This window comes from Oreochromis aureus, linkage group 16 (genome assembly GCF_013358895.1).
Source record: "Oreochromis aureus strain Israel breed Guangdong linkage group 16, ZZ_aureus, whole genome shotgun sequence".
Lineage (NCBI taxonomy): Eukaryota > Metazoa > Chordata > Actinopteri > Cichliformes > Cichlidae > Oreochromis > Oreochromis aureus.
In genome coordinates this window covers 26,592,784-26,606,105 of record NC_052957.1, presented here as the reverse complement: position 1 = coordinate 26,606,105, position 13,322 = coordinate 26,592,784, and the positions used below count along the sequence as shown (strand labels likewise).

Sequence of the window (13,322 nt, the reverse complement as noted above, 5' to 3'; positions counted from 1 at the left end):
TTGAACAAAGGGCCTTTCCAGCATGCATATAAAAACTTAATTACATCAGCAGGGGCTCTACATAAAGCACATTTTGAAAGAGCAACACAGACACTTAATAAAAGATGGACACATTTCTGATGTAAAACTTTTCAATGACATTTCAAGTGAGATTTTGTTACACAGGTGGATGTGATAGTTGACAAGTGATAGTTGGGTCTGGCTGTTTTAAAACTTGGACACCATATGGTCATTGGCTAACAACTGACATTATCTTGGTACTCTTAACCCTCCAGTTGTGGCGGTCACTTTTGACTGGGAACACAACAGATGCAACAAGGTTGATTAAAACACTCAAAATCCAATGAAAAGTAGTGATCATCACTTATATGTTCAAGTGCATAGTGTGGAGGATGTCATAAGGCCTTGAGGCAATCAGATGTAAAACACAATATTTATGAGTGTTTTAAGTTTAAATTGGACAGATTTGCCCTCAACGCGACTGGAAGGTTAATAATGACTAAAATTTCCAAAACATATTTTATATTCAATACAATGCCATCTTTTCCATAAAGTGATGATGAAATTGTTTATTGAGGTCACAGAGCAAGGGAGTCAAAGGTCTTCTAGGCCAGCGGTCCCCAACCCCCGAGTCGTTTGGTACCGGGCCGCGAGAGTTGAGGCTCAGGTGTGAAATGTATGTTTTTCAGGGGTTTTATTGGTTTTTATAGTTATTTCTTTTAATCGTTTGACATAAACCAGTCCGTGGTGCAAAAAAGGTTGGGGACCGCTGGTCTAAGCGATCGGTGTGAGTAACGGGCAGAGCAATTACATTCTCTTCCAACAGAGGGCAGTACAATTACCTGCTCTAATTAAATGGGTTGCCAACTGCCAGTTGGAAGAAGATGAAGAAGAAATTAATTCCGACCCAGATGAGGGCCCTAGCATGAGTAGTGGTTAGAAGAAAGCAAAAATGTATACTGGGGACAAACTGAGCCAATTCTGCTACACCTAGTGCGCCAGGGAAAATTATCAATATGCTTTTTGTGATATTTTGTTTGTTGGTGTGCCGTGTGATTTTTCTGAAATATGTGCTGTGGCTCCAAAAGGTTGGGAAACACTGTTCTAGGCAATCAGAAGTATTTTAGCAACCAGAGTAAGTCGCCCCCTATTGGCCATTAAAGTATATGCAGTTTTAAGACACGTTTAAGACAGTTTTAAATCACATTAAAGTGTTTTAGACAATGTTAATTAAATTTAACATTTGAGTTTGTTCAGTTAAAAGTCAGCGATTTATTGTTCTGTTTCTGTATTAGCACATAGTTGTGTTGCCACTATCATGCAGTTTGTAGCAATATTTGGAAGAGGTGGAATGCCTTAGTTTCGTGGTGTAACGATCTCACAGTTATGAATCAGAGAGCTTTTTCCTCTGCATTGCTGGCTTCCTCCTGTGGTTTCATGCTTCCTGACTGCTCGTCTGCTGCCCCTTACCTTTCTGCGGGGATATCCGGCGAGAGTCTCCAAGGTTGTCATAGCATTTGCTGCGCCAGCTGCTCCTCTTTCCCATAGGTAATGTAAGATTGTCTGCCATTTGTAAGGAGTTGAACATGATTACCGGCAAAGTTTCATATTGCAATTACAAAGTTTGATACCGGGTAAGAAGTACAATAAAAATCAATCACTGTGTGCGTTAGCCCTGGAACGTCCACTTATCTCGATAATGACGATGAGTAATTTTCTTTTGGCCTTCTCATTTCGAATTTTGAAAACTTGTGTCTGAGACTTAAGTGTCTGCGGCTTTCTTTGACTGTTATTAAGTTTTTATTTTCATCTACGGCTCAGACGTGAACAAGTAAAATGTCCGAGCCAGGTCCATAATGTCCATATAGAAAGCTTTTTCTCAGATAAAATTCAATAAAGCTATTCGAAAATGCCGAACAATGGATCTGATATCTACTCTTTTTTATTTTCTGTTTGTCACGTTACTCTAGTGTTTTCTCAGAGCGCTATAACAGAAGACACATAAAAAAGCACAGTAACGAGCTAAACAAATGGCCTGTGTTGTGTCTGGATGACCAAAGCCCTGAGCTCGGTGCTGCCATCCGAGCCAGTATGTGCTCACACACAGCACAGCATAGGCACAAAGAGCTCTTTAAACATTTGGCACAAGCTTGTTATCAGCCTGCCTGTGATTGATCACTTTGACACACTTCAGCAGTGTGCCATTACCATGCGAGAGGGAAAATGTGTCTGTTATAGATGAACTGTCGGCCCTTATGTGGACTAAGGTAATTCAGCTGAAGCTTGATATTGATGTTTAGAAGAGGATACAGAATTCATACGACTGCAGTTGTGCCTCATAGTCGTATTTAAAGCTACTAAGGGTTTCTGCTTTCATACTTTTCATTTTGCATTCTTTCCTGTTGGAAAACTAATTCAAACATTTGCTGTTTTCCTCCTCGAAATTCACACTCTCGTGAGAGAAGGCTGGCATTTGCGTTGATCAGTCATGCACTCAGATCATGCCTTCTTCAACGTTCCCGTGTGTGCCGTGGTGTCAATTAAACCTGAGTTCTGCTGTGCTCTAGTGGGCTAACTCTGTCTAATGGGGCTCCATGCTAGGAAGCTATCCATAATAGAATTAATAATGAGACACACTAGCAAAAAGGGCTGTGTTATCATCACCATCTCATCTGCAGCGGGTTCGTCGAGCTCGCTCGTTTTCGGAAATAAAACATTAGGAACAAAGCCGGACAAAACTCCAGCCCTGGCCATAAAACTTAAGCGTTCATGTCACATTACATTTCTGTGAGTTCCGATCCTGCCCTGCTTTCCTGGCGGTTAAAGCTTCTCGGGTGCGTTCGGTAACGGCAAGGGTGGCTTTGTGAAGTTGCAATTCAGATCTACCAGCGGAGAAAGGAAAGGAACTTGCAAGGAGCAGAAGGGTTCATTAGTGCTTTTCTTCCAGCTCAGTGCCACAGAAATAGAACAGAGAGAAGAGGAGCAATGCTGCCGCGAAAGTGGAATCTGTACTCAAAAGAAATGCAAAAATATGACCTTAAATGTTTGACATTTTATAAATAGGCAAAACCTGAATTTAAAAAAAAGAATAATGAATGAAAGCTTCAGAACTCTCTATTTCAGGTACCAGTTTATTCAGTGATATGTTTATTTTTCACAGCACCAGCGAATGGTTGCAATAAATGGAGGAACTGGGTCACAGTCATAAACAGCACTTACTGCCATGGCTGCATGGACAAAGAAAAGGGCGTTACCTGTAAAATGTCAAAAGCTATCAGCAGAAAAGACAGAAGGCAAACATGCATAATAAAAACGTCGTAGTATTTATTTTGAAATTAAGTTTGATATGAATGAAGATTAAAATGTGGTATGTAAATACTCAATGTGCAGTAGAACAATACACAAACTAATAGAGATTACTACCACACACCTCACAGATAAGCTTTATACGCATGAATGGGATTTTGGATTCTCCTATAGTTAAAAAACAACTTTCAATTTATGTTTTTATGTATTTTATTATTTAATTTGACTAAAATTTTATGTAAAACAACAACAACAACAAAAATCTAGTAGTTTTTTTTTTTTTCTTGTTTGTTAGACAGAAGATATCTCTTTGTCCTAGAATGATAACAACTGTGCTCTGAGAAGACTGGCACATCCAGCACATTTTGCAGTTAATGTAAATATATTTTAATATATAGTCACTTAAATAATGTATTTCACCATTACTGCTGGTGTGCATATATCCTACTTTTATTCAGAGTCAGCGTTTTAAAGATATTTCTCCATTTTCATGCCCAATATGAGGGTTTCAGACACTTTGTTGCCAGTATAGATGTCATGAGCTGTGTGCAGGCTGTGAAATTTGATGTGTTTCTTCAAAAAGCCCTGGTAAAACTCGTGATTACCGCCTCTGGAATGTGTGTGTGTGTGTCTCTAGGTCGCCATTGTGGATGTGTGCTATTGTGGGTGTTTGTGATATGGGTGCTCCCTTAATGTGTTCCTGCCCACAGTCCAGGGTGAGTGATCAGGGCAGTCTGCGGGATTGAATCCAGTGAAACGCCAGGCTCTGCAGCAGGCTCACGGCTCTTTTCATTGCCCCTTGCGTGTCCCTGAGCATGGCTGCTGTTGATGGGATCATGGCTGTGGATCACTTCTGCTAATAACACTCAGCAAACCCTCCTCTCTTTAATTGGCAGGGGGTATTTCCTGCATCGCGCTCGCAAACACAGCAGTTAATTGCAATGTTAGCAAAGGCAGACACTATAATCAACTGGGAAGACAGTCAAGAAAGTGTTGTTTGTTGAAGCTGTTTTTCATCTTTAATTAATACTGAAATATTGTCATAGATGTGATTCGATTAGTCACTGAAATGAATTATGGCTGGCTCAAATGTACAGCCTGAAGGCCAAATTCACCAAAGCTTCTGCCGCAAAACATGAAAAAGATTGTTGACCCAGTCAAGATCGAATTGTGCCGTATGTGCCTGCGAGCGAATAAGCTTAACACCGCTGCTTCATTTATTTTAAAAAAGGAAAAAACACTCTCAGATTTAAGGTTTCGTGCCTTTTGTTCACTTTGACTCAGGCTGGTTGACTGGACAAAGCAAACAACCAGGAAATATACTGATAGTAAAAATGATCATCAGAGGCAAAAAAAAGTTTTCTTCTCCAGGTTTTCTCAAGGTCTTTTTTTTTGGACGATGGCTGTTTTCTCACTAATTTTCAATCAACTCCCTGTCTGTTTTCAGAGGACTCATTTGTTAAACCACTTACCATGTGCCTACCCATGATTTAAGTATAAAAAAAGGCACCTAACTCAAGCTATGAGCCAGTGCTATATCAACACACAACTCCTAACTTAGTGAAGAAACGGTTTTAAATTGCACCTTTAGGGACTTTGTTACTAGCAGCGAATCTAGTGAATCTGTGAAAAGTTTGACAAATATAAAATCATATAGGAGCTATTAGTCAAAAACTTATCTTATGGTGTGCAGTGTCCTCAAATTATTTGAGGAAACTGGACAAGTGGAGGATAAAAGTAGAAGAAGTGGCGGATCGAAAAACTGTCCAGAGCAGACCAACAGTATCTGTCAGTCATGGTCTTAAGAAATGGGGGCGGTCCTAGTCCTGGATCTTCAGTTGATTTTTAATGTTCATCAAAATCTAATCGGAAATTGTCTCAATAGAAAGATGGCTGTCAAGAAGCTATTCCTGACCCCAAATGGACTGGAAATTAGTGATCGTGTGTGGTACCAAATACTACAGATGAAGCTCATTAGAACTAAACACATATTTACTGTATTTCCACTTATGTTTGCACATAAATTTCTGTACCTATTTCCAATTTTCCTCGCAAACTCTGAATAAAATGAAGGATAACTCAAGACTTTTCCACAGTAGGTGTTCATGGTACTGTTCACACTCTCCCCAGATGAAAGTTTCAGAAGAGAGAACTCATCCACAACTTGAACACACCTCTCACCAAAAACACAAACAAGGAAAGTTTGTGTAAGAGCTGCATATTCCCAGGTTTTCAAATGTAATGGCTCAGCATCATTTTAGAGAATAATGATTATGTGAAATATTAAACTGTGCTACACTATATTAAAACTTTATTCATTTACCCACAGTAAGGCATGTCTTTATTTTAGTTATGTAAGCACTGCGCTCACATTGTACTCCCTTTCGATACTCAAGTATTAAAAATTGACACATGCACACAAAGACGAGGCCGCAGTAATTATTAATGCCACGATGCAAGCTGTAATAATACAAACACGCATTAGCAGCCGCACCTTCATAAGTCTGTATTTGTGCGCTGGGCATGTTGCACCCATCACATCGTGTATCTCTAGCTTTACTCATCATGTGATATGTTTTGATCTGGGTTCTCTTTGAAGTCGGATGTAATAAATTTGCTCATCAATTACAGTGTCTGGCTCTGCCTTCTGTGTGCGTTTTGTTTGGTGTCCGCTCCAGTTAATTAGAACAGAGCGCGTCTTGTCGTCCTTGAGATAGCAGCTAATAAGTGTGAGCTGTCTGAATCCCTGCTTCATAATGCCTGCTTTGCTCTATAGGGCAGGAAGGGCTGGCACGCGTGTGGTGCAAATAACGCACAGAGCAGGCTCCTGCACTCTGGAGGTCATCTGTGCATCAGGAGTGCAGCAGCAGCGAGAGGTTCTCAGCGGTAGCAAAGAATAGGTTCCAATTTTTTTCGAGGTCTTTACACCTCACATGAACACATTGTTGTGTTGATGGGTGAGCTAGTTAAGATTCCTCGGCTGGTTTGTGTCATTGCAGCTCCTTGATGTCTGAAAGCAAGGAGTAGTCTTACGCCGCTATCTCGTGTTATCAGCTGTTATCGGCACAGCCTCCATCGCCCTGCTGTGTCTGTATCTCATCGTACAGGGCATTAAACAGCCCAGACAATACACACCAAAAGATCTGAAAGCACGCCAGGTCTCCGAGATCGCCTGTGTCCTTGAATGAGATTAAGCAATGCCTGAACTGAAATGAGCTTTGGTGTATTTGGACATGCATCAGTTTGGAATTTGTGGGGCCAGTAACACAACTGGTGGCTGTGTTGTTGTTGTGGCTGATACCAACAAATTAACAGATTACAGAACTTGCAGTTTCACCGATGTGAGGCAGGAAATTAAAGGTGTGTTTATAACACTTAGTATGTTTTAACATGATCAGTCGATAAAGTAATGTTAATGCTTTTGACGTGCCTTTTTAAAAGATTATTTGCCTCTCGTAAGCGTCGTTATTATAAATTATTCTATCTGCCTGTAACATAATTATACCTGCAAGGTTCATTCAGTTATTTCAAATACATGATTGAATGTAATTACATTGGTACCATGCAAAAGATGCTCTGCTACTCGTTTTCACCAGTTAACTTTTAAAGTTTGATTCGACTGCGACGTGTTTTGTCACCTAAGACAAAATCAATCCAAGCTACAAAAATCTGAAGTGGAGGACATCAAGTGGACTTTTTTTATTTCACTGTTTACTCTGTTAAATGTTTTGTATAATAATAATAAGAGCCCATTGCAACATACCACAAGGTATCATGTTTTTAATAACTTAATGAATCTGAAGAACTACGGGAGAAAAAACTAAGTAAACAACTTCAAAAGTCCCATTGAGAATCGTCTGGAAAATAAATCAGTCGATCGTCAACAGGAATGATATAGTCAGCTCATGTTTTTCAGCAGAAGTTTCTTAAGGCTTATTTACTTTGGTTTTATTCAAGGTAAAAAGTTCAAGCGTTCAGCCTTATTTCAAAAAGTACTGGCGCAGACTTCCTTTGCTAGAACACTTAAACATACCTCGCCTTTCCAGCCCTTACTATTCACATCTAATCAGTTCTCATTTTGAGCAAAAAGAGCATGAGCACAGAAAGCGGAATGAAAACACACACACACACACACCAAAGCCAGCCGCCAAACCGTACCTTTTTCTTAGTGACCTTTGGCTCTCCAATTAACAACCTCTGCTCGGCGGCTCTGAAGCCCCCTCTTTTGTAGCTGCGTCAAGACAGAAATGTGTGGAACAGACCTTTTGTTTGAGTGGTTACTCATGTCCCTTGCCTTTTTGTTCCCTAATAGCCCATCATCTAGACACCGTACCTCTGACCCTCTGACACATCACTCTGCTAAACAAGAAAAAGGGCAGCACTCAGGAACAGTGGAGATGTACAATAAATTACATCCGTATGTTCTGACTGAATACTAAATGCATTGTATCCAGATATAAAGACTTGGTTTTAGTTAATAAGTTCCTTACCCATTTTCTTCTGACCTCCTAAAACATGTCAGCTTGTAAAACTGTGAATTTTTAGCGTAATTTTCCCGTCTTCACTTTACTAAATATTCTTTTCCTACAAGAAGAAAGGCCCAGACTGGAGAAACAAAACACATTTTACAAAGATTGTTTTCAAAGCAAAATTGGCCAACATTTAGTGGTTTCAGCTTATCATATTTGAGAATCTATCACTTTTGCTTCCTTGCTGTTGTTTTTTGTAACATTTCTGGAGGTTTAGACATTTGCTTGCACAGACCATTTAAAGGAGAAACATCTGTTCCTTCTTTTTTTTTAAGAGGGCTGATGTAATATCTGAACTTTTGCAGTTAGACTGTGAAATCCACGCAGTTTATGTTCAAAATCATTGCAGCTTTCGTGCTCGAGGGCCTGCAGACCATTGACTGTTTCCACTGAATATGGTGAGACATTATTTATGGTAATTAAACACGCTTTTTAACTAGAACATTTCTTTTTTTCTACATTCCTGACTCCCAGGAATCCTATGCAACAGTTGTTTCATGCTTAACCCTTGGCATTTACATGGTTTTCTGAAACTGCTGTGAGATTGCTTCACTCATGAGGCCAGCTGCACCCTGTTTTCCTATAATGCACCTGAGCTCAGCCTGTATAGTAGCGCTCTAATGTGAAACTGTTGGCCAAAATTGAACAGTCTCTTATTCCCTCAGCTCTCTGAACTAGTTGGGTGAGTTCAAATCAATACGGGCCTGGGGGGGGGTTCCCAGTTCATACAATGAAACAGTATCAGGTAGACACAGAGAGAAATGCAGTCGATAATATCACATTATAGTTTCTGTGTGTGTGAATGAAGGTGTGAGACTGCAGTTGACAGTGCCAAGTGAAATCATAATAGAGTTTCTGAGGGCCAGACACAGTGTATTATTACCTACCAGGGTTGTAGAAAGGTATGAAATGGCTGGCACTCACAGGTGTGTGTTTGATGTGAGACGCAGGCGAGGTTTGAATTTGTATTCCTGTCCGTCTGCGTAGTCTGTGTGGGGTTCGACGTTTCCCAGCGTATCTTATGTTACACAGAGCCTCGACCAAGCCTCCCCTCGGCACAGCGTGTCAATCAAATCGTGTAATGATAGCCTGATTGGCCGTCTACTGACCATTAATAGCTGTCTGTCTGGCCTCAGCCCATTATCCTTCAATCAAACTCTTGTACAATCACTCCTGGCCAAATCATACTCTTCACCTGATTTTTGCTGCGAGTACATCCAACATATAATTGAGTTCCACGTTTCTAAGAGGCCAGCGTGAGTTTGATCACCTATTTAGGGCCGTTTGCCTGAGGCTACCTGAGGGCGTTTGCAAAGCCAAAAGTGTAAAAGGATCTGTTTATTGAAGCTAGTCCTCTAAACTGATTTGTTCTAAGAAACAAATCGATTCTAATTACAGTTTCAACGCCCCACCAACGCATCCTCCTTTGCACTATAGAAGAAAAGAAATATTACACAGACTGTGAAATATCACTAATTTTTCCAGCTGATTGCACCATTACCACTTCAGATTTCTGACTGGTCTGACTTATGTTAAATTCTGGGAAATTCTGTGGGCTCCTCTACAATGAAACACTGAGATTTCTTTGCTGCCTAAACTCTTTAACTGATCAGCCACACTCAAACAGCTCTGACTGCTGGAGTAACTTAATGCTATTAACCTAATTTGAGATGAAATTATGTAATATGAGGACATGATTTTGCACATTAAGGGCACTAGTTATTAATTTAATGGAACAAATTGCTAATTAGTGCACACAGATTATTAATTTGAGGCTAGACATGACTAATATGTGCTCACAAATCAGATCAAGAAAACTCTACCTCGAGCCCTTCCAGACAAAACAATGTCCACGTACTCGCTTTTTTGTTGCGCTTTATATGCAGCTTATAGTTTTCATTAGCAGAAAGCTGGTGTAAGAGCTTCAGGGGCCTTAAATGTTTAAAGTCCACTATATCTGCATCATTTCATCCATGTGTCCAAATTCAGTGTTAAAATGTGTTAAATGTATCTACCTCCCAAATATTCTCGCAAATCAGCACCAGAGGAGGCGCGCTGGTTTCCTTTTTTCCCTTAAAGCCACAACAGCAGTCTCAGAGCAGATGTGGTCGCAGTCCCAAAACAGTTTCAGCATTGTCGGAGTGAGGTGAAGACTGCAGCACTACATGGGTAAACACGCAGAGAGAGAAAGAGACTGCTTTCTCAAAATCACTTAAAAGGTTAGTTTAATAAACTGGCGAATATTATGAAAAAAGACAGTTTTAAGGCACCGAATAGTCAGTCTTGTTTTCATGAGCAATAAAAAACTAGTTTTTGTCTTTAAAAACTATGATAAAAATGTTTTTTTTTAGAAAAGCAGGCAATATGAATCCTTTTCTTTGTTGCATAACTTCTTTTTAATAAACCCCTCTTTCCTCCCTCCTCCCTGCTCTCTCGTGTGCATCAGGTGTGAAATATTGCAGTCCCTTCTATAAATATGCTGTCATGTCTGCAGGAGGAGCATCGCTGCACATCTCCCGCTGAATGACAAAATATTGTAATTTAACTGATGCATTTCTGAAAAAGCCTCGGTACAGAGTAACTATCGAGTGGATATTGTATAGGGGCCTAGTTAATAAGAATATAAGCAACGAACTGACTTTATCTCCTATGACAGAAATTATGATGATACTACGCGCCGCTTTTGGATGAAAGACAACAGCAGTTGACATTTTCACTTCAATTATGTCCTTCAGTTGCAGATATCAGCAATTGATTTATTAGAAAACAGATTCATGAACCGGGGAAGAAACAGACGCTGACATATTCCCTTTATGACGAAATAAAAGAAATCAGTGCACTAAAGGCAGGTGTCAGATACTCCCACCGTCCTCACAGTACTTCACACATTCGTTCATGGTCACAAGCTTATGAGTAAAATGTGTGCAGACATATCCGGTGTTTCTTCTCCTCTCTGTCGCCGTGTTCTTTATTCTGCCTCCTCTCAGAGCACATCTCGGCTGACAGTCTGCAGCTACAAGTATATCAGATGGCACCTTCCCTGAGGCACCGTGACGCCTCGATTCCGCAGCAGCCTCTGATTTGATATCGGACATAATCCAGACGGCCCACCCGCCAACCTCACCACCTCATCAGCCCTGTCACTCAATGTTTCCCATAAACACAGAGACACGCACGCACATTTTTCCCCGGTCTGAGGTCAGCCCTCCCTCATTCCTATGGAAAAGCCTTTCTCTGCCTGTGTCTGCTTTCTCAAGCATGATTGAAGATACTCAATAACAAGAGATGCTTGCCGTGACCCCACCGTAACCCCTTCTTTATAAAAAAAAAAAGAAAAAAGAATGGAGTAAAAAAAAAGGCTTCTGTCTGACCCTGCAACCATCTTCGCCATCATCTTCATCTTTGTGTGTCCTTCCCCAAAGTGTGTTGTCTACATATTGTGCGCAGCTCCCTCGACACTCCCGGGAGCCCCCCCTCCCCTTCCCCATTCCCCCGACCCACCCCCCTATCACAATGCCAGCATTAAAGAGATTGGTGGGGTTGAGCTATTGAGTCGAATTAGACATGGTCAATGTAGCTTTGGCTGGACCAAACTGCCCCGAGGACACAAGTTAGAGAGGCTGAATAGGACAGGAATGTGCAACTGTAGTGCGGCTCTCTGCCTTCATCACAAAGCACGTTTGGATTAATTTAACAAAGGCACGTGTAAAGACACAAGTGAGCGGAGATGACGGTGAGATAAAGCGACAGGTGTGAAACGAGCCCCGCTTCATTTTTGTTCTGTTTTTTTTTTCCTTCTTTTTTTTAAAAAAAAAAACCCGTTGATTTACGCGCAGAGTTGGAGGCATGGATCTTCATGCAGTTCCTTGAGGAAACAGGTGTTATTTCCTTCTGCTGTAATTCATTTCTGTGTGAGAGAGGATTCCTGTGAGCTTTCAGATGAGGAGGTATTTGTATTCCTGTGCCATGAAAGCTAATGATGAGCACTGGGATCGCAGCAGGCTCTGTAGGAACAACACATTTTTCATGCACCTAAAGCTCTGGAGGGGCTTAACTTGAAAAAGTGGTAAAAGATACTTAACAATGATGTCTAATCACTTCAAACGAATCAAGGGAAAAAAAGAGCTTTGCTGTAGAAATGACCGATTACACTTATCTGCTGTCTATGATGACACTTTTTAAAAGCAACAAACACATTTCTTTTTTCCTCCTTTCTTCTTTTTCCACGCACACACCCCACTGGTCACGCAGACTTCCTTCCTGCTCCAAAATGGCATAAAACAGACAGTTCTTTATCCAGGCAGGAACTGCTTCCCAACGGGCCAGAAGCAATTTAATCAGTGTCATAGCAGACTCTGATGAGATTGTGCTCCGGGAGCTGGCATTGACTTGTAATTAAAGGTACCCTCCTTGCAAGCAAGGTGGAAATTAAGAGGCAAACAAGCAGCAAAGGTGGGGTGGACTCCGGAAACTCCTGCTCTGTAACTGTCTCTATTGTGCTGAGCAAATAAGGAGTGATGAAAGTAAGAGAGAGGTAGATGTGAGATGTGGGGGTTTGGGGGCTGCATCGCTCGCGGTCACCTGACGAGTGGCCCGGCTGCCTGGAAGAATGTGTTGCAATCTGACAAACACATTTTGAAAAATAGCAGTTATGGCCCCCTGCCCGGCCCTTATTTTATTTTTTTCTGTTCTCAGGCTGAAGGTGAACAGTAACATTTGGAGCCAAGGCTGTCAGGCTGAACCATTATTTGACACCACAGTTTCAAGTAAATGAAGGAGAGAAGTGAGAACAGAGGTTATTCAATGGAAGAGCCATTTTCAGGCTTTTCTTTGTCAGCCTGGAGCATCCATACAGCTCTTAAAATTTTTGGCTCCAGTTCATGATGTTTTATGGCAGTGCAGCAGTTTTCTTTGCCACCTTAAGGCACGTTTCCATCAATCTCATAAGTTAGGACATCAAGTCTGACACATACTGTATAGACTGTGAGTGATAATAGCAATTGAACTAGGGCAATATCACACGGCTTCAATTCATCCTGTTTGTTTCCATGCTGTAAGCTCCTTGTTGCTGTCATGATAACAGCTGGAGGACTCGTACTATTGCAGCTCAGCTAGATTTCCTTTATTGTTGGAATCTATAACATTTTGTTTTTTAAATGTGTTACTACCATCTATTGATGTTATTGCTGCATTCCACTTGGTTGCTCTGAGATAGAAGTCATAGCTGCATTAACATTGTGAGATGGTCATCCCATATTCCTAGCAGACACCTTCAGCATTCTGGCTCAGGCCGTCTTTGGTTGCAAGATTGTTGCAACTGTGAACAATAAACCTCAGATGCACCAGTTTGGAGCAATGACCAAATATATCACCACAATTCTTTCACACTGGCCATTTTGCATATAAAGCAGATCGAATCACACGTCATACAGCTGGATTTGACTAGGGAGTTGGTTGACCCACTGTAGTTGTAGCTGGGATTTTTAA

The 13,322-nt window shown here is 41.0% G+C and overlaps 1 protein-coding gene across 5 annotated transcripts in view; it reads left to right on the top strand.

Annotated features, from left to right (window-relative positions):
• The window catches only part of sema5ba (sema domain, seven thrombospondin repeats (type 1 and type 1-like), transmembrane domain (TM) and short cytoplasmic domain, (semaphorin) 5Ba), a 174,610-nt gene that overhangs the window by 48,763 nt on the left and 112,525 nt on the right, over positions 1-13,322 (top strand). The gene's annotated exons all lie outside the window — the stretch shown is intronic.